The sequence below is a fragment of the Bos taurus genome, chromosome 29 (assembly GCF_002263795.3).
Source record: "Bos taurus isolate L1 Dominette 01449 registration number 42190680 breed Hereford chromosome 29, ARS-UCD2.0, whole genome shotgun sequence".
Taxonomy (NCBI): Eukaryota; Metazoa; Chordata; class Mammalia; order Artiodactyla; family Bovidae; genus Bos; species Bos taurus.
In genome coordinates this window covers 28,471,074-28,491,869 of record NC_037356.1, presented here as the reverse complement: position 1 = coordinate 28,491,869, position 20,796 = coordinate 28,471,074, and the positions used below count along the sequence as shown (strand labels likewise).

At 42.4% G+C, this 20,796-nt stretch overlaps 1 protein-coding gene across 1 annotated transcript in view; it reads right to left on the bottom strand.

Moving 5' to 3' along the window:
• Window positions 1-20,796, bottom strand: part of SLC37A2 (solute carrier family 37 member 2) — a 55,995-nt gene that overhangs the window by 32,724 nt on the left and 2,475 nt on the right. The window lies entirely within an intron of this gene.

Below are 20,796 nucleotides of genomic sequence, written 5' to 3'. Positions count from 1 at the left end.
GTTCTATGAGGTGGATGAAACTGGAGCCTATTATACAGAGTGAAGTAAGTCAGAAAGAAAAACACCAATACAATATATTAATGCATATATATGGAATTTAGAAAGATGGTAACGATGACCCTATATGCGAGACAGCAAAAGAGACACAGATGTAAAGAACAGACTGTTGGACTCTGGGGGAGAAGGTGAGGGTGGGATGATTTGAGACAATAGCACTGAAACATGCATATTATAATATGTGAGATAGATTGCCAGTCCAAGTTTGATGCATGAGGCAGGGTGCTCAGGGCTGGTGCACTGGGATGACCCTGAGGGATGGGATGAGGAGGGAGGTGGGAGGAAGGGTCAGGATGGGGAACGCATGTGCACCCATGGCTGATTCATGTGAATGTATGGCAAAAACCACCACAATATTGTAAAGTAATTAGCCTCCAATTAAAAAAAAAAGTTTTGGTGGATATAACAGAATAGATTCACCTGGAAAGTCTTTAATATCCTGTGAGTGTGTGTATAGGTATGAATGTATAGGCATGTGTGTATGTCTGTGAGTGTATACAACTTCACTCACTGAGTTACTGTAAGCATTGTGATAACACACGTAGAATAATTGGGGGGTAACAAGAATGGATTTATGGGTTGAGTCAAGTGTCATGAAAATGAAAGGCGCTGAAATCTTAAGAAGAGTTGCTTTTAAACTTCTTCCAGCCAATACAAAAAAAAAATAGATGAACAAGGTGGCTGTGTATCCAAAAAGGTTTTGTTTCTCAATAAAAGACAATGTTTTGGGAACTTTCTTGCACTGTTGGTGGGAATGCAAATTGATATAGCTACTATGGATAACACTATGGAGTATGCAAAAAAAAAAAAAAAATACTTGGAATCAAACTACCATATGACCTAACAATTCCACTACTGGGCATATGTTCTGAGGAAACCATAACTAAAAAAGACACATGTACCCCAATGTTCATTGTAGCACTATATTGGTAAGACATGGATGTCCATTGACAGATGAATGGATAAAGAAGTTGTGGTACATATACACAATGAAATATTACTCAGCCATAAAAAGGAACACATTTGAGTCAGTTCTAATGGGGTAGATGGACCTAGAACCTATTATACAGGGTGAAGTAAGTCAGAAAGAGAAAAATATCATATATTAATGCATATATGAGCTTCCCAGGTGGTGCTAGTGGTGAGGAACCCGCCTGCCAATTGCAAGAGATACAGACAGTTTTGATCCCTGGGTCAGGAAGATCCCCTAGAGAAGGGCATGGCAACCCAGTCCAACATTCTTGCCTGGAGAATCCCAAGGACAGAGGAGCCTAGTGGGCCAGAGTCTATAGGGTCACAAAGAGTCGGACACGACTGAAGCAACTCAGCACACATGGAATCTAGAAAGACGGCACTGATGGGATGATGTGCAGGGCAGCAGGGAGACACAGACACAGAGCACAGGCTTGCAGACACGGTGGGGAAGCGGGACAAGCTGAGAGAGCAGCACCGAAACACACACGCTACCATATATAAAATTAGACAGCCAATGGAAAGCTGCTGTACGACACAGGGAGCTCAGATCTGGTGCTCTATGACAACCTAGAGGGGTGGGAGGGAGGTTCAAGAGGGAGGAGACATATGCATACCTATGGCTGATTCATGTTGATATATGGCAGAAACCAACGCAATATTGTAAAGCAATTATTCTCCAATTTAAAAAAATTTACATTAAAAAAATTAAAAGAAACAAATCCAAAACATAAACAAATAAAAGACAATAGTTTGGAAGCTCTTGGCAAAGAAAGCCCCAGCATTGGTAAGACTGGTGAAAGGGAGGGGCTTAAGTCTACTCAAGACTCAGTGGCCTTAAGAATGGGCTTTTGAGACCACTAAGAGTGAAACACGGAGAAGGCAGTGGCAGCCCACTCCAGTCCTCTTCTCTGGAGAATCCCAGGGACGGGGGAGCCTGGTGGGCTGCCGTCTTTGGGGTCGCACAGAGTTGGACATGACTGAAGCGACTTAGCAGCAGCAGCAGCAGCAGCAAGAGTGAAACAAGGCGGAAGCCCTGCTCTCACGCCATCAACCGGTGGCCGCAGATATATATAAGGAGACAGACTGCAGGAGGGCGGGGGCAGACTGGGGAAGTGGTTAAATTATTATGGTCTCTCAGGACTTCCCTGGTGGTCCAGTAGATGAGAATCTGCCTGCCAACTAAGGGAACATGGGTTCGATCCCTAGTCCAGGAAGAGTCCATGTGCCATAAGGCAACTAAACCTGTGTACCACGATTACTGAGCCCATGCTCTGGAGCCTGTGCTCCGCAACAAGAGACTCCAACACAGTGAGAAGGCCGTGCACCGTGACAAAAAGCAGCTTCCGTGTGATGCAGCTAGAGAAAGCCTGTGTGCAGCAATGAAGACCCAGCACAGCAAAAAACAACTAACTAAATAAATAATTTAAAAAGTATTATGGCCTCCCAAAGTCACTTTGTTCAAGGGAGAAAATAAAAAAGGAATATATAAAAGGCAGCCTCCTGGAGTCTGCTCACACAAGCTGAGGACAACTTTCGGTTGCTCTAGTATCTGAAAGTAACAATTCATTCCTTTATTCATTTAATCGACACTTTTTGAATGGCAGCTATGCGCCAGGCATGGGGCTCTGTGCTGAGGATATACTGATGAGCAAGAGAGGCATGGCCCTAATCTCAAAGTCACAGTTGAATGGGACAGAGATGTGTAGAGATGTAATTCCACCTCAGAGTCCTAGGAGAAGTTGTTGTTGTTTAGTTGCTAAGTTAAGTCCAACTTGTTTGCGACCCATGGACTGTAACCTGCCAGGCTCCTCTGTCCATGGAAATCTCCAGGCAAGAATACTAGAGTAGGTTGCCATTTCCTCCTCCAGGAAATCTGCCCCACCCAGGGATCAAAGCCAGGTCTCCTGTGATGGCAGGCAGATTCTTTGCCACTGAGCCACGAGGGAAGCTCTAGGAGAAGAGCTACCACGTATACAGGTATGTTCATACTCCTAAGTATGAACATACTCCTAAGGTGGCACTGACAAGGGATCAAATAACTGGAAGAGCTCAGGGCATTCACGGTACCTCATATGAGAAGCAGATGTGAACTATAGCTGGGTGTGGGCCAAGTGGAGAAGAACAAAAAACTGGGACCTGCAGAGTGCCTGGACACCAGTGTGTGCAAAATGACAAAGCAGGAAAAAACGTGGTCTGTTCAAAAAATGGTGCATAAACAATTCTGTTAGCTGGAGAGCACGCTTGCAGAGTGAGGTGTTCCAGAGGTTACAACCACAGTCCATTGTGGTGAAATAACCTTAAATGTCAGTGTTAAGGGGCTGGGATCTTGTTCTTTGGACAGCTGGATGTAAAGAAAAGGTTTTCAAAAAGGATTGAGAGGTGATCAGATTTATGTTCTTAGAGGAGAAATGGCTATTTTTAAGGCCTGGTGGGCATCTGGTTTTTGGATCAGATGGAATAGACCCACTGCTCCCCATTCTACTTGGTGGTGGTGGTGATTTAGTCACCAAGTCGTGTCTGACTTTTGCAACCCCATGGACTATAGCCTGCCAGGCTCCTCTGTCCATGGGATTCTCTAGGCAAGAGTACTGGAGTGGGTTGCCATTTTCTTCTCCAGAGGATCTTCCCAACCCAGGAATCGAACCCAAGTCTCCTGCATTGCAGGCAGATTCTTTACCGACTGAACTACCAGGAGGAAGCCACGCTCATTGCTAAGCGCTAAAACCCCTGGGCATTAAACACATAGCACCATAAGAAAACTCTGAACAAGTAGAGAGAAGAAGCAAGATTAGCTAGGAACCTCGAGATCTGGGATAAGACAGAGCAGTGATTTGTCCAGGTTTCCTTTTATTCTGGACTGGGTACTGGAGAAGCCTGCAGTCCAGAAGTACAACAGCACAGGCAGAAAAAGAGAAGGAAAGGAAAAAGAAAAAAAACACCAAGAAAAGCTGGCTATTTAAGTAAAGGCTCAAGAAAAGGGTAGCCTATGCAAACCAAGTGGAAGTGGTAGTTGCTCAGTTGTGTCCGATTCTTTGGCACCCTGTGGACTGTAGCCCACCAGGCTCCTCTGTCCATGGAATTCTCTGGGCAAGAATCCTGGAGTGGGTTGCCATTCCCTTCTCCAAGGGAACTTCCCCACCCAGAGACTGAACCCAGGTCTCCTGTATTAAATGTGGATTCTTTACTGTCTGAACCACCAGGAAAGCCCCCACATACGGTATGGTTCCATTTAAATAACATTCTTGAAATGACAAAATTACAGAGGTAGTAAGGAGATGAATAGTGACCAGGGCTTAGGGATCGTGCAGGGGGTAGGAAGGTAACTCTCTAGGAGTAACATGAGGGGGAGGTCTCTGTGGTGATGGAAGAGTTTCGTGTCTTGACGATAGTGGTGTTTACATGAATCAGCGCATGTGGAAACAGCAACATAGAACCATATATACTGGGTTGGCCCAAAAGTTTGTTTGGGTTTATCTGTACCATCTTACAATACATACTGTACTAATGCCAGGTTTCTGCTTTTGATATTGAGCTATAGTTATATTAAAAGGAACCATTGGGGGAAACAAGGAAAATTTCCTCCCTGAACTATTTTTGCAATTTCCTATGTGTGTGTGTGTGTGTGTGTGTATAAGTGAAAGTTGCTCAGTCATGTCCGACTCTTTGCGACCCCTTGGACTATAAAGTCCTTGGAATTCTCCAGGCCAGAATACTGGAGTGGGTAGCCTTTCCGTTCTCCAGGGGATCTTCCCAACCCAGGAATCGAACCCAGGTCTCCAGCACTGCAGGTGGATTCTTTCCCAACCCCACAAGGGAAATCCATATATAATTACTTTATAGAAAGTTTTGTAAAATATGAAAAAAAAAAGCAACTCTGTCAACTTTTAAATTCTTTCTAGTAGTTCTCAGTTTGCTAATTCTAGAAATGGGATGGTATGACTACCTTTTAAAAAACTATATATATATTTATATACTTATTTGGCTATGTTAGGTCTTAGCTGTAAGCACACAGGATCTTTAGCTGTAGCATGGGGGATCTCAGTTCCCTGGCCAGGGGTTGAACCTGGGCCCCTGCACTGGGAGCGTGGAGTCTTAGCCACTGGACCACCAGGGAAGTCCCATGAATTTACCTTTTAATATAAATCTTTTCTTTTGAGAATATGCTGTGGAGTGTCAAGGTCAGCTGTCCATGCTAATTCAAGTTAACATTTAACTTTCCTTATTCATGATTTCAGCATTATTCCCTTGATTCCAAATGGTTCCAGCTCTGTTTTTACCTAACACTTTTGTTTGTACCACTTCACAGCTAGGAGATTATACTCCTCCCCATTCCAAAGACAAGAAAATTTAAGCTTATAGAAGAAAAAAGGCATGTACTGAATCACATGATGATGGTGGTGGAAAGAGAAGATATAAACTGTTCCCCAGGCCACTCCGAATATATGGAGATCAGATTCCTTTGTTCTCAGCCCCTGGGGTGACTGTGGGATGCCTTCCTGCCTTCCACCGCTACTCTCTTAAATCTATACTTGGGAATACAGTTTTACTGCATCATTGTGAAACAAGAGGAATGAAACAGGGAGAACAGGTTGGACAAAGGAAAATTGGAAGTTGGATTTAGAAATCAGAAGCATGTGACTTCAAAGAACTATGATGCTTTTTGCAGACAAGAATTGGAAGGTCTTTTAGGGAAAAGTTTACTAGTAAGATTAAAGGAAGCCTGGATAAACAAACTAGTCTCATACAATAAAAACTAGAGATGTTCTTGCTACCTTTAGGTGCCCATGGCAGCAAAGGCAGGCCCCACATTTGGACAAACTCTCTTTGTATCGCCTTTGGCCCAGAAATACCTTCATCCTACAGTTTCTCCAAAAAACTCTTTCCTACGGGAGTCAGATCCCTATTTCCTTGCACACTGTTGGCATTCCTTGTAAAATATGTAAAGGACAGGCAGGAATTGTGTTTGAGATTGAAATTCCTGGGACAGTCCTAACCCTCGTGCTTCTGAGAAGCTCTTAGGTTACTTTCATCTTTTGGCTGCACCTTGCGGCATGTGGAATCTTCTTGCCCCAACCAGGGTTTGAACCCACAGCCTGTGTATTGGAATCTTGAAGTCTTAAGCACTGGACCTCCAGGGAAATCCCAGAGAAACTCTTATTTTAAACCCCAAAATTGGGTTTGATTCTTCCCCTTTTCAGAATCAAATATCATCTAAATGCTCTCACCATATGCTAAAATGTGCTCTAGCAACTTCTATTGATTGAGCCCTGTTTCTAACCTTTTCCCCCACTTTCCTACTAATGACTTTGTGTAGGTCTTTGTAGTTTAGAATGACAGAGCTTCAGCTGGTTGTGGGGGGCGGATATGCCCACACATCTCTGGGAAAAAGAAAAAAAGTGAAACAGACAATTCATCAGTTTCTTTCAGTCTTTGTGTTACCTTGGAAAGTCCTGCAAGTCTTAGGCTTCTCTGGTGGCTCAGCTAATAAAGTTACATGGGAAGCCCAGAAGACACACAGACACAGAAGCCTCAACATTTAAAAATACAATCAGGTTGAAAACAGATGAACTATGAATGAATATTCAGTCTGGTTAATTAACAAATATTCTAAAAGTCAAATATGAAATTCCTTATAAAAACTTCCAACAAAGCAGTCTTAAGGATACCTGGATCGTGAACTAACACTCTTACTGTACCTATATAAATAATTAGACACAATCCAATAAGACCAGCTTTAGGTTATGATCAAGAATAGTCTTGCTTTAGGGCTATTTTTGATCAAAGCATAGGAGGCTGTAGAAAAAAATGTTATGCTTCAGTGGAAAATTATATATGGTTTAAAGGACTCCCTTCCAGGTTATCTGATTTTAGCCTATAGTTAATTTACAGTTCTGCAAATTTTAAATAACTATTTAGAAAGAAATCAGGTTTGTCTCCATTTGAAATTTCACAACATTCTTTTATTCATATAAATATGAGGTGTTTTTTGTTTTCATTTACTTTTTCTTGGAACTACATCTGCTTATTTCCCTTGGACTTTCAGTCTTTAACACATGCTCATTTTAGTATCAACATGCTCATTTTATTATCTGTATAAGAGGCATAAGTTTACTTTTTCCTGAAAATTGTCTTTTAATGTATATAAACAATTACCGTGTAAGGCACAACAATATGTGCTACATAAAATTACAAGTTCTGTGCTATGACTGGGCATCCCAGGTGGCGCTAGTGGTCAAGAACACGCCTCCTATGCAGGGGACATAAGTGACGTGGGTTCAGTCCCTGGGTTGGGAAGATCCCCTGGAGGAGGGCATGGCAACCCACTCCAATATTCTTGCCTTGAGAAACCCATGGAAAGAGGAGACTGGAAGGCTACAGTCCATAGGGCCGCAAAGAATAGGATATGACTGAAGTGACTTAGCAGGCACACATCCATAATTGGACAGGAGGAATACTTGCTTCGAATTATAGAGGAAAACCATAGAATGGGAAAGACTAGAGATCTCTTCAAGAAACTTAGAAATACCAAGGGAACATTTCATACAAAGATGGGTACAATAAAGGACAGAAATAAAGGACCTAACAGAAACAGAAGAGATTAAGAAGAGGTGGCAAGAATACACGGAAGAACTATACAAAAAAGACCTTCATGTCCCAGATAATGACGATGGTGTGATCACTCACCTAGAGCCAGACATCCTGGAATATGAAGTCAAGTGGGCTTTAGGAAGCATCGCTACGAACAAAGTTAGTGGAGGTGATGGAATACCAGTTGAGCAATTTCAAATCCTGAAAGATGATGCTGTGAAAGTGTTGCACTCAATATGTCAGCAAATTTGGAAAACTCAGCAGTGACCACAGGACTGGAAAAGGTCAGTTTTCATTCCAATCCCAAAGAAAGGCAATGCCAAAGAATGCTCAAACTACCACATAATTGTACTTATCTGATATGCTAGCAAAGTAATGCTCAAAATTCTCCAAGCCAGGCTTCAACAGTACGTGGACTGTGAACTTCCAGATGTTCAAGTTGGATTTAGAAAAGGTAGAGGAACCAGAGATCAAATTGCTGACATCCGTCGGATCACAAAAAAAAAGCAAGAGAGTTCCAGAAAAACATCTACTTCTGCTTTATTGACTATGCCAAAGCCTTTGACTGTGTGGATCACAATAAACTGTGAAAAATTCTTAAAGAGATGGGAATACCAGTCCACCTGACCTGCCTCCTGAGAAATCTGTATGCAGATCAAGAAGCAACAGTTAAAACTGGACATAGAACAACAGACTGGTTCCAAGTCGGGAAAGGAGTACATCAAAGTTGTATATTGTCACCCTGCTTATTTAACTTATATGCAGTGTATATCATGAGAAATGCTGAACTGGATGAAGCACAAGCTGGAATCAAGATTGCCTGGAGAAATATCAATAACCTCAGACATGCAGATGACAAAACCATTATGGCAGAAAGTGAAGAAGAACTGAAGAGCCTCTTGAAGAAAGTTAAAGAGGAGAGTGAAAAAGTTGGCTTAAATATTCAGAAAACTAAGATCATGGCATCTGGTCCCATCACTTCATGGCAAATAGATGGGAAAACAATGGAAACAGTGACAGACTATTTTGGGGGGCTCCAAAATCACTGCAGATGGTGACTGCAGCCATGAAATTAAAAGACGCTTGCTCCTTGGAAGAAAAGTTATGACCAGCCTAGACAGCATATTAAAAAGCAGAGACGTTACTTTGCCAACAAAGGTCCATCTAGTCAAAGCTATGGTTTTTCCAGTAGTCATGTATGGATGTGAGAGTTGGGCTATAAAGAAAGCTGAGCACTGAAGAATTGATGCTTTTGAACTGTGGTGTTGGAGAAGACTCTTGCGAGTCCCTTGAACTGCAAGGAGATCCAACCAGTCCATCCTAAAGGAAATCAATCCTGAGTGTTCACTGGAAGGACTGATGCTGAAGCTGAACCTTCAATACTTTGGCCACCTGATGCGAAGAACTGACTCACTGGAAAAGACCCTGATGCTGGGAAAGATTGAAGGCAGGAGAAGAAGTGGATGACAGAGGACGAGATGGTTGCATGGCATCACTGACTCGATGGACATGAGTTTGATCAAGCTCCAGGAGTTGGTGATGGACAGGGAGGCCTAGTGTGCTGCAGTCCATGGGGTCGCAAAGAGTCAGACACAACTGAGCGACTGAAATGAACTGAACTGAACTGAAAGAAAACAGACATGTTTTCATAGAGCAGGTGGTAGTAATAGGCTTCCCTGACGGCTCAGCAGGTACAGAATCCACTGGCAATGCAGGAGACAAGGGTTCAATCCCTGGGTAAGGAAGATGCCCTGGAGAAAGAAATGGCAACCCACTCCAGTATTCTTACCTGAACTATCCCATGGAAAGAGGAGCCTGGCAGGCTATAGTCCACCGGGTCTCAAAAAGTCATACGAAATTAAGCATGCCTGTGGTAGTAACACTTGGCTTTAAGGGTGAGTAAAATTTTAAGCCTGAGAACTGGAAGAATAAACAAAATGACTAGTAATCCTAAGGGGCTCTCCTGACCCAAATGTTATGAGTCAGCACCCAGCACCCTTGGGTCCCAAGGAAAGGCCAGAGTCAATCCTGTGAGATTCATGTAGCAGCAATTCCCAGTTTGGAAACAGTATCAGGGAATCTCCCTGTATATCTGACCTGGCAAGGCTTACAGTCCCACTGCTCAGTTGATGAAAGACTCCTGGCAAGACCAGGAGTGTGAGGCATGATGTAACTGGGATAAGTGGCTTATCAGTTCAAAGCACTGTATCTTGAAATGAGGATCAGTGTGTATTTCCTGTATGTCAGATAGAACTACACCACAGCTTAGTCAAATTCCCTACATCATGCTGCCTCCATAGGCCAGGGATGTCGTTGTATGGATGGATCTAATTGCGTTACTCCTGGGGTCAAATTAGTTTCATTAATGACTTTTAACCCATACATTTCCATTTTGACAATGGTAAAGAGGAAGAGGTAGGTAAGGAGTTCAGAAAATGTAATAGGACTTAAGGTAAGGTTAGCAGAGCATTAACTAAGTCTCCAGCTATTATTGTTTATCTGTGTTCTTCATAAATGGATTTTCCGGCGAGAGTCAATAAGTCTAGACTTACTATAGACTTACCATTACTTACTGCAAACGCTACAGTATAAGCCACTTAGACTATATTAGTCTCCTAGACTAACAACAAATACCTCCACAGTTTTCAGAAACCCATGTCTAGCTAAACCATACTTCCAATTGTGTTGGCTCAAATTGCAATCACATTCTACTTCAAACCGTCTTTCCCCTTCGTCTTCTATCTCAGTCTCAACCTGTTTCTTGCCTTCTGTGTGGTCCCCCCTCCCAGTCTCAGCTGTTTGTTTTTTTCTGTTGTTGTTGCTGTTTGTTATTTTAAATTATTTTTTATTAATTTTTATTTTATATTGGACTACAGCAAAGAGTCGGATACGACTGAGTGACTAAGCACGCAATTGATTTACAATGTTGTATTACTCTCAGGTTTACAGAAAAGTGATTCAGTTCAGTTCAGTTCAGTTCAGTCACTCAGTCGTGTCCGACTCTTTGCGACCCCATGAATCGCAGCACGCCAGGCCTCCCTGTCCATCACCAACTCCAGGAGTTCACTCAGACTCACGACCATCGAGTCAGTGATGCCATCCAGCCATCTCATCCTCTGTCGTCCCCTCCTACTCCTGCCCCCAATCATATACATATATTTATTCTTTTTCTAATTCTTTTCCCATTTACATTTTTACAGAACATTGAGCAGAGTTCTTTGTGCAATACAGTAAATCCTTGTTGGTTATCTATTTTAAATATAGTCTGCCTGTGTGGATGCTAAATCACTTCAGTCATGTCCAATTCTTTGCAACCCTATAACCTGTAGCCCACTAGGCTCCTCCGTCCATGGGATTATCCAGGCAAGAATACTGGTTTGGGTTGCCATTTCCTCCTTCAGATCTTCCCAACCCAGGGATCGAACCCAAGTCTCTCATGTCCCCTGCATTAGCAGGCGGGTTCTTTACCACTAGCGCCACCTGGGAAGTCCCTAAATAGAGTACATCTGTCCTTTAAATTTCTTTTGTTTTAGAAAAATTTTCTAGTTGTATTGCCATCGTTTTCTTCCTTTAATATTTTTTTTTATTTTATATTGGAGTATAGCCGATTAACAATGTTGTGATAGTTTCAGGTGGACAGCAAAGGGTCTCAGCCATACATACACACGTATCCATTCTCCCCCAAACTCCTTTCCCGTGTTTTTTGTCTTTTTACAGAGCAGGGGTCACAGGCAGAAAGGCCCTTGTCTACCATCCCTGACCCAAGTTACTGGTAAGAAAAGAACAAACAGTTAACTTACGTAAAAAAGATTCATGAGGCTGAACCCTTAGAGACTGAGCTGTGTGACAGTCAGGTTTTATGTGTAGGCTATAGTCTCAATAGTGACAGGAAGAGATGTGTTGTTAGTCAGCTCAATGGCAATTGCTTTGAACTCCTTAGAGAAAACACACAATGCATCTGGGGAAACAGGGTAAGACATGTTCCTCCTCCAGCTGAACCGCAACTCAGTCTTGCCAGTGTGATAAGGTGGCCAAATCCTGTGAGAGGAGGTACCTGCAGTTCTAAGCTTGGAAGGATTTTAAGGTAGGCATCATCTCATCCTTTGGTTGAGCAATAAACAAGGCGTGCTAATTTACAACTTAAACGGCACACCCATCCATTAACTGGGCAAACTCTCTTTCCTTGATTCTCCACCTCCAAAAAAAAAAAAAAAAAAATTGGCTTTATTGGCTGGATGGCATCACTGACTCTATGGACGTGAGTCTGAGTGAACTCCGGCAGTTGGTGATGGACACGGAGGCCTGGAGTGCTGCGATTCATGGGGTCGCAAAGAGTCAGACACGACTGAGCGACTGAGCTGAACTGAACTGAACTGAAGCTCACAGGAGGATGGAACAATGAATACAATCAAATACCCAAAAGCTTCCCTGGTGGCTCAGCTGGTAGAGAATCCGCCTGCAATATGGGAGACTTGAGTTCAGTCCCTGGAGTGGTAAGAGCCCTTGGGGAAGGGAACAGCTACCCACTCGTTATTCTGGCCTGGAGAATCCCATGGACTGTATATCCATGGGGTCGCAAAGAGTTGGACACAACTGAGCGACTTTCATTTCACTTCAAATAAAGGTAAATGTCATCATAACCCTGAGACTTAGAAAATCTTTTCTCTTCGGCATTAATACGAAAAGTCAAATGAAATGCCTGAACTATCCCATTGAATTCTCACAACTCTATGAAGTAAGTACTATTATTATTCCCATTTTGCAGATGATGAAATGGAGGCCCAGAGAACTCAAGTAACTTGCTTAAGGTCACACAGCTGATAATGTGGTACAAGAATTGAACCTGTGACTGTGACCTTAACCACAGCCCAAACTATCCCACAGAAGTAGGGGCTATGAAGACAGAGCAAGAAAGAAATCTGACAACAAAAACCAGTGTTACAATCTCTAGCAGATCCTATTCAGAGGCAGGATAGAAATCTAAATGACTTTTCCCATCTCTGATTTACAGCACATAAATATTCTTAGTCCCATTTTACCCTAAGATTTCAAAGCTTCTTTTACTAAATTACCATTTTGTTCTTTTTGTTATTTCTACCCTATTTCCTTTTGTAATTTTAAAAATTTCTACCCTATTTTCACTTTGCTGACAAAGGTCCGTCTAGTCAAAGCCATGGTTTTCCCAGTAGTCATGTACAGACGTGACAGTTGGACCATAAAGAAGACTGAGCACTGAAAAATTGATGCTTTTGAACTGTGGTGTTGGAGAAGACTCTTGAGAGTTCCCTTGGACTTGCAAGGAGATCAAACCAATCAATCCTGAAGGAAATCAGTCCTGAATATTCATTGGAAGGACTGATGCTGAAGCTGAAACTCTAATACTTTGGTCACCTGATGTGAAGAGCTGACTCACTGGAAAAGACCTTGATGCTGGGAAAGATTGAGGGCAGAAGAAGAAGGGTTTCATCAGAGGATGAGATGGTTAGATAGCATCACTGACTCAATGGACATGAATTAGAACAAATTCTGGGAGGTGGTGGAGGACAGAGGAGCCTGGCATGCTACAGTCCACGGGGTCACAAAGAGTGAGACACGACTTATCAACTGAACAACAACAACCCTATTTTCCATGGTCTTTCATCCCTGATTTTCCCAACTTTTATATGCCTGGGAATTTACCAAATAATAAAACCAAGTGACTGACTGCCCAGTCTTTCTTATAGAAAGACCACAAAATGGGAATTCCCTGGCAGTCCTGTGGTTAAGACTTTGCCTTCCAATGCAGGGGGTTCAATCCCTGGTCAGGAAGCTAAGAGCCCACATGCCTTGCGGCCAAGAAACCAAAACATAAAACAGAAGCAATATTGTAACAAATTCAATAAAGACTTAAAAAGGGTCCACATAAAAAAAAATCTTAAAAAAAAAAGACCACAAAATGCTTCAGCCTCTAGGTTCTAATCACCACCTGAAAATAATGATCATGTCATAAGTCACACAACTATAATAATTAATTTTTAAAGTCATGCAACTAAGGGATATTACTTCCCTACCTAAACTTCCTATTATTGGGGAGGGCAGTGGAAGGGGAAGGGGAAAGGGAAGGACATTTTATAAGGCTAACAAGTTTATTTTAGCCCCAAGTTTTTTAAAATTACTTTTTAAAAATTATACAAAAATAGAGTGAATAGCATAATAAAACCTCAATATACCGGCCCCATGGGTTTCCCTGGTGGCTCAGATGGTAAAGCGTCTGTCTGCAATGCGGGAGACCTGGGTTCGATCCCTGGGTCAGGAAGATTCCCCTGGAGAAGGAAATGGCAACCCACTCCAGTACACTTGCCTGGAAAATTCCATAGACGGAGGAGCCTGGTAGGCTACAGTCCATGGGTTGCAAAGAGTCGGACATGACTGAGTGACTTCACTTTCACATACCTGCCCCTTAGATTCACTATTATCAAAGTGTTGCTGCACTTCATCTATATCTTTTGTCCCATTTTGCTGAATTATTCCAAAGCAAATCTCAAACATAATTTTATTTCATCCCTGTATACTTCAGTATCCATTCCTGTATAGGTATTTTCTTATATACTACTACTGTTATCTTAACAAAATGAATAGCTTAGACTATTCAAAATTGCTTCACACATACCTTTTTCAGACTCTTATTTTGTTTTACATCAGGATCTAAGCAAGGTCCATACATTATATTTGAGGGTTGTAATCTCTGTGAATCTGTCTTGATGTAGAGCTACCTTCCCATTTTTCAAATTCAAGCCATTAACTTGTTGAAGAAATTGGGTCAATTTTCCTACAGAGTGGTGTCTCCTCTGGATATCTGCTTTCTCATGGTAGAATTCATTTCCCTCTCTCTCCCTATCTCCTATAAAGGGAATTCTCACCGTTTTCCTCTTTACATATTCTTTTCATCTAAACTAGAAAACACAGAAAATGATTTGAGACTGTTTTCTCAATTCTCTCAAGGAAGGTACACAGCTCGTGCCATTCTAAGTGTGTAACTAAAGTGAACTTGGGTCTTATTTGCCCGCCGGGGAGCAGAGCCCATTCACAAACACTGGGGCGTCACGAAGGAAATGACAGCATTTATTTGTAAGGTGCCAAGCAAAGAGTGCAGGGTAGCTGGTACTCAAAAGACCTGAATTCCCCAGTGGATTTCAGGGAATGATTTTCAAGACAACCTTAGGGGTGGAGGTTGCAGGGGGCGTGATCAGCTCATGGACTTTCTTCTGATTGGTTGGTGATGAGGTGGTAACAGGGTGATATTTCAGGAATCTTTATCATCAATCGTCTCGTTCCAACCAGTCCGGGGTCTGTGTGCTCATGTTCAGCATTTAGTTACCATCCTCCACCTGGGTGGGTGGGGGGTTCTAAGCCCCAGCAGAACAACTCAAAAATACATGTCAGGATTCCTGGAGGAACTAGGACTCTTATTGCTGAACTGGTTGACTGCTTTTCCTTTGATTCTGCGCTCTCTCACTTCCCTAATTAGCAACTGATTGAGCTCATTAGAACTCAGGGAAGTTTTAGCAGATGAAAACCTTTTTCTATAAGAAATGGGGGACACAGAGGGACTTTTGTGCCCAGGAGGGCACCACCGTCCACAGTTTCAATCCCCTTTTCTTTGATACTCTTCAGTTGTATCCAGTTCCCCTAGGGGACTAGAGGCAGGACAAGAAAGGTAATAACGTTTTAGATAAAGGGGTTAATCATAAACTCCGCCAGAAAACTCAGTTTTAGGAGGCCTTTGTTTCAGGTGAAGGATTCCCTGGTGGCTCAGCTGGTAAAGAATCCGTCTGCAGTGCAGGAGACCTGGGTTCGATCCCTGGGTTGAGAAGATCCCCTGGAGAAGGGAAAGGCTACCCACTCCAGTATTCTGGCCTAGATAATTCTATGGACTGTATAGTCCATGGGGTCGCAGAGTTGGACACAACTGAGCAACTTACACACACACTGGTAGCTCAGACGGTAAAGCATGTGCCTGCAATGTGGGAGACCCGGGTTCGATCCCTGGGTCGGAAAGATTCCCCTGGAGAAGGAAATGGCAACCCAGTCCGTAACCCTGCCTGGAAAATCCCATGGACGGAGGAGCCTGTAGGCTATAGTCTATGGGGTCACAAAGAGTCAGACACGACTGAGCGATTTCACTTTTCCTAGAGAAGGGAATGGCTACCCACTCCAGTCTTCTTGCCTGAAGAATTCCATGAACAGAGTGAAGAGAACTTAATTTACTATACATAGTGGATTCCTTAGGGCAGTAGAACTTAAATTTCAGAACCCAAATGAAAAAGGTTTAAAGTCTTGATTATATTGTTTCAACTTTTTCTTTTTTTGGCAGAAATAAATACTTCATTGAAGGCACTGAATGCTTCATATTGAAGGTTATCAGGAGGTACAATGTCTATTCTCGCTTTTAGTGACAGGAAGATGAATTAATGGGTTCAGATGATGACAGTTAAGTAATAGTTTCATCCATTAATGATTGCCATAGATATTTTGAGGGAGGGGGAGGAACCTAAGACAAGAATTGAGTGAAACATTTACCAAAGGTGATCTCATCTTAGGGCCTGGACAGGATGATGACTCATGCAGCACATATAACACGAAATTGTCTTCATCAATCTTAATCAAAAGAAATCAATTTGACTTCTCCCCATCAGCACACCCAATAATAGTGGTCAGTAATACTGAGAGCAAGACTAGACACAAACCATTCACTTATACCCTAAGAGAGGCTTAAAAATAAAAATCAACATATTCAAAGTCTTTTACCGAGCAGAACGGGTATAGCGGGCCAGGAGAATATTTGCATTTATCTTCCTCTATAGTATTTTCCAGGCTTCCCTGGTAGCTCAGCTGGTAAAGAATCCGCCTGCAGTGAAGGAGACCCTGGTTCGATTCCTGGGTCAGGAAGTTCCCCTGGAGAAGGGATAGGCTACCCACTCCAGTATTCTTGGGCTTCCCTGGTGGCTCAGATGGTAAAGAATCTGCTTGCACTGTGGGAGAACTAGGTTCGATCCCTGGGTTGGGGAGATCCCCTGGAGGAAGGCATGGCAACCCACTACAGCATTCTTGCCTGGAGAATTCCATGGACAGAGGTGCCTGGCGGGCTAGTGTCCATGAGGTTGCAGAGTCAGTCATGACTGAGTGACTAAGCTCTGCACAGTATTTCCTTGGTGGCTCAGATGGTAAAGAATCTGCTTGCAATGTAGGAGACCCATATTTGATCCCTGGGTGGGGAAGATCCCCTGGAGAAGGAAATGGCAACCCACTCCAGTACTCTTGCCTAGAGAATTCCATGGACAGAGGAGTCTGGCATGCAAAGAGTTGGACCCTACAGAGCGACTCACACACACACACACACACACACACACAAGTGTGCTTTCCTGAGAAGCAGGGGAGAATGCCCAAGATGGGACACACAGTAAACTATGATCACTACTCTTAAAGGGACACTAAAGGAAATCTTCTGCTTCCAGAAACCAGAATCTAAGTAAGTAACCTGCTACCTATTATACCGTAAATTGTTGGAAGATATGAAAGAAAGCAGCAGTTTCTAGCCTCTGCACTGAGTGGGTAGTCAATAAAGTTGTTGACAATCTTATTCCTGCCCATCACAAAAGGGCTAAGAAAGTAAGGGTAAGTGATACTGGACAACTTCCAGTAATACGCTGGAGCAATGCCAGGGAGAGGACACAGAGTTCACGAAATCAGAGCAATCTGAGAAAGCTGTTTTAGGTTGAACTGCCTAGGAAAATATGTCACGCATCAGCTTTCTGATCGTTATTGCATGAAAACAAGTACATGAACATCCTCTGCAACTACCATAATCCTGGAATTGCCTCTATCACATACACATTCCGTCTCTTGGCCCGAATTCTCTAAGTTGATACAGGTCTCTCTGGGGAACAGCACACCTGAGCCTGGGGTACTGAACCCCCCTTGCCGGACACACACCTGCAGTGTCCTACACCCTCCTGTCCTAGTCCACTATGACCCTACTGAACATGCATTTACTCTGACAAGATTAATATTGGAGTCAGAGTTGAAGAGAGTGAACTTGTCTAACACTATCGTGCTATCTACAAGTAAAATGTACGAGTCCACGACTCGTCATGAAGAGCAAATGAAAATGGAGAATTAGTGAGGTCAAAGGTGTAAAACATAATTAATGAATTTGTAGAATGTTAGAGCTACAGGGGAGATTAAAGTTCACTTAGTATAACCCTCTTTACAGAAAACTGTAGCCCAGAGAAATTAAATTACTTGCCCTGAATTAGTCATAATTACAGAATGAAAAACAAAGTAACATGATCTCTGTAAGGACATCAAAAACATTAGGTAAGACTACTAATCATGTAGACGCATTTGGAATTTAAAAAATTCAAGTCTGTGTATTTATTTAACATTTACTGAGAGCTTGTTACGTGCCAGATACAGCATTGAACAAAAATCCGTGTCCGTGGAGTATACAATCTAGTAAAGAAACTAAACATTAAGTAAACTATACAGTATGCCACACAGCTGTGGAGGAGGAAGTGGCAACCCACTCCAGCATTCTTGCCTGGAGAATCCCACGGGCAGAGAAGCCTGGCTGGCTACAGCCCATGGAGTCACAAGAGTCAGATACAACTTAGTGACTAAACCATACAGCTGTAAATATAATGAAGAAAAATAAAGCGGGGGAAGGGGAGGGGGGACCTAAGGGGAGCAGGTGGATAGGAAGGTCACATTTCAAAACAGGTGGTCAGGGGCTTCCCAGGTGGCACAGTGGTAAAGAATCTGCCTGCCAATGCAGGAGACGCAGGAGACACAGGTTCAATCCCTGGGTCAGGATGATCCTCTGGAGAAGAAAATGACAACCCACTCCAATATTCTTGCCTAGACAATTCCATGGACAGAGGAGCTTGGCAGGCTACACAGTCCACGGAGTCACAAGAGTCAGACACAACTGGATGACTGAGCATACACGCATACACACACACACACACACACACACACACACACACACAGAATGTCCTCCAATTGAAATATACTTGATAAGGTAATAAAGTGATCCAAAAAATTATCTGAGAAGTGTCTCCAGACAGAGAAAGAGCTAATAAAGAAGACTTGAAGCAAGAGTCCCTGGAATGTCCATCTAAATACCAGGTCAATGAAGCTCAGCAGAACAAGCAAGGAGGAAAGCAGTGGGAGATATACGTTTCAGAAGTGGGACCAGATTTTGTCTCTCTGTGTGTGTGTGTGTGTTGTGTGTAGAGAGTGGGGGTCATGAGGTTTGGTTTTGGATTGTTAAGTTTGGCTGCTGTATTGAGAAAGTACACAGGTACAAACAGAGATTATTTTGTTGTTGTTTAGTTGCCAAGTCATGTTTGACTCTTTTGTGACCCTTTGGTCTGTAACCCACCAGGCTCCTCTGTCCATAGGATTTTTCAGGCAAGTATACTGGAGTAGGTTGCCATTTCCTTCTCCAGGGGATCTTAACAGCCAAAGACTGAACTCGCATCTCTTCATTGTAGGCAGATTCTTTACCACTGAGCCACCTGGGAAGAGATTACTTAGGAACTCTTAAGATAATCTATGAGATAGATGATGGTGGTATGGACCAGGCATCTCACAGCAGAAGTAATGTGAACTGGAAATGTATTTTGCAAAGCTGACACAATTTGCTGATGGAGTGAAGGATGAAAGAAACAGAGTGGGGAAATTCAATGATTTCTTCAAGGTTCTTGGTCTTAGTAACTAGACACATGGAATTGCTAATTAACCAATACAGGGAAGACTATATGAAGAGCAAATTGAGGGGAACCAATGATGAGGAAATGTTAAGTAGGCAGTTAAGGTTAAAAGTTTGGATTTTCAGAGAGAGATCTATGCCAGATACATAAATGTAGGAGTTATCAGTATATAGATAAGAGACCCATGAGACTAAAACAGATCACCCGAAGAGCAAGTGTAGATAGTAAAGGTGTCCAGGGACTGAGCCCTGGGATACTCTTAAAAGCTTTGGGGTTGTGGAAGCCAGGTATAAGATATTTCAATAAGAAATGGAGTGATCAATTGTGTTTAATTCTGATGGCAGGTCAAGATAAACTTTAAGAATGACCACTGAATTTAGCAATGTGGAAGTCACCGATGGGTTTGAAAAGCCTTTTCACCAGAAAGGGAAAAGCAGATAAGTCTTCCTACAATGTATTCCATGGACGGAGGAGCCTGGTGCAGACTACTGCCCATGGGGTTGCAAAGAGTCGGACACGACTGAGCGACTTCACTTTCACAATGTATTCAAGAGATAATGTGATGAGAAGAACAGGAACAACAGACATTAAAAATTAGTTCAGAAAGGTTATAAGACACAAGACTGAAAAATGAAAGTTCTCAGTCATGTCTGACTCTTTGTGACCTCATGAACTATAGAGTCCCCGGAATTCTCTAGACCAGAATACTGGAGTGGGTAGCCTTTCCCTTCTCCAGGGGATCTTCCCAACAAACCCAGAGATCAAACCCAGGTCTTCGACAATGCAGGCGGATTCTTTACCAGCTGAGCCACAAGGGAAGCCCAAGAATACTGGAGTGGGTAGCCTATCCCTTCTCCAGCAGATCTTCCCAACCAGGAATTAAAACAGTGCCTCCTGCACTGCAGGTGGATTCTTTACCAACTGAGCTATCATAATATACAAAATTCAACTGTATTTCTACACACTTATGATGCACAATGAGAAAATAAAATTAAGGAGATAATTCCATTTAAAATAGTATCAAAAAGAACAAAATATTTTGAAATAAATTTAACAGAAAAGTACACATTATATGCTCTGAAAATTATAAAACATTGTTGGAAGAAATGAATGGAATGACATCCCACATTCATGAATCAAACTGATTTATAGATTCAATGTGACCCTTATCAAAACCTCAATTTTTGCAGGAAGGTGATCTTAAAATTTCATATAAAAATGCAAGGGACTCAGTATAGCAAAATGACCTTTAAAAAGAAGAACAAAGATAGAAGCCTCATGCTTCTCAATTTCATAACTTGCTACAGTAATCAAAACAGACTACTTTGGTTTAAGTATAAATACATAGATTTATGGAATAGAAAAGAGATTTCAGAAATAAACCCTAATATTAATGGTCCATTGATTTTTGACAACAGTGTCA